The sequence below is a fragment of the Rhipicephalus microplus genome, unplaced genomic scaffold (genome assembly GCF_043290135.1).
Source record: "Rhipicephalus microplus isolate Deutch F79 unplaced genomic scaffold, USDA_Rmic scaffold_455, whole genome shotgun sequence".
NCBI classification, from domain to species: Eukaryota; Metazoa; Arthropoda; class Arachnida; order Ixodida; family Ixodidae; genus Rhipicephalus; species Rhipicephalus microplus.
Window position 1 is genome coordinate 63,907 of NW_027465019.1, and position 1,094 is coordinate 65,000.

The window sequence follows — 1,094 nt, forward strand, 5'->3', positions numbered from 1 at the left end:
AAAAAACGCGTCTGCCGGGGCGAGCCCGGGTGCGGCACCACCGGGAAAACTGTGGCAAACAGACATGGCGATCGAGTGAGTGGGCCGCCAGCCAGGCACAGCCGAAAAGTGCTAAGTCCGAACTGCGTCTGCCGGGGCGGCACGAAACCGCGTCAGCCGGGGCGGCGCGAAAACCGCGTCTGCCGGGGCGGCACGAAACCGCGTCAGCCGGGGCGGCGCGAAAACTGCGTCAGCCGGGGCGAGCCCGGGTGCGGCACCACCGGGAAAACTGTGGCAAACAGACATGGCGATCGAGTGAGTGGGCCGCCAGCCAGGCACAGCCGAAAAGTGCTAAGTCCGAACTGCGTCTGCCGGGGCGGCACGAAACCGCGTCAGCCGGGGCGGCGCGAAAACCGCGTCTGCCGGGGCGGCACGAAACCGCGTCAGCCGGGGCGGCGCGAAAACTGCGTCAGCCGGGGCGAGCCCGGGTGCGGCACCACCGGGAAAACTGTGGCAAACAGACATGGCGATCGAGTGAGTGGGCCGCCAGCCAGGCACAGCCGAAAAGTGCTAAGTCCGAACTGCGTCAGCCGGGGCGGCAAAAACCGCGTCAGCCGGGGCGGCGCAAAAAACCGCGTCTGCCGGGGCGGCACGAAACCGCGTCAGCCGGGGCGGCGCGAAAACTGCGTCAGCCGGGGCGAAAGAAAAAAAAAAACGCGTCTGCCGGGGCGAGCCCGGGTGCGGCACCACCGGGAAAACTGTGGCAAACAGACATGGCGATCGAGTGAGTGGGCCGCCAGCCAGGCACAGCCGAAAAGTGCTAAGTCCGAACTGCGTCTGCCGGGGCGGCACGAAACCGCGTCAGCCGGGGCGGCGCGAAAACCGCGTCTGCCGGGGCGGCACGAAACCGCGTCAGCCGGGGCGGCGCGAAAACTGCGTCAGCCGGGGCGAGCCCGGGTGCGGCACCACCGGGAAAACTGTGGCAAACAGACATGGCGATTGAGTGAGTGGGCCGCCAGCCAGGCACAGCCGAAAAGTGCTAAGTCCGAACTGCGTCTGCCGGGGCGGCACGAAACCGCGTCAGCCGGGGCGGCGCGAAAACCGCGTCTGCCGGG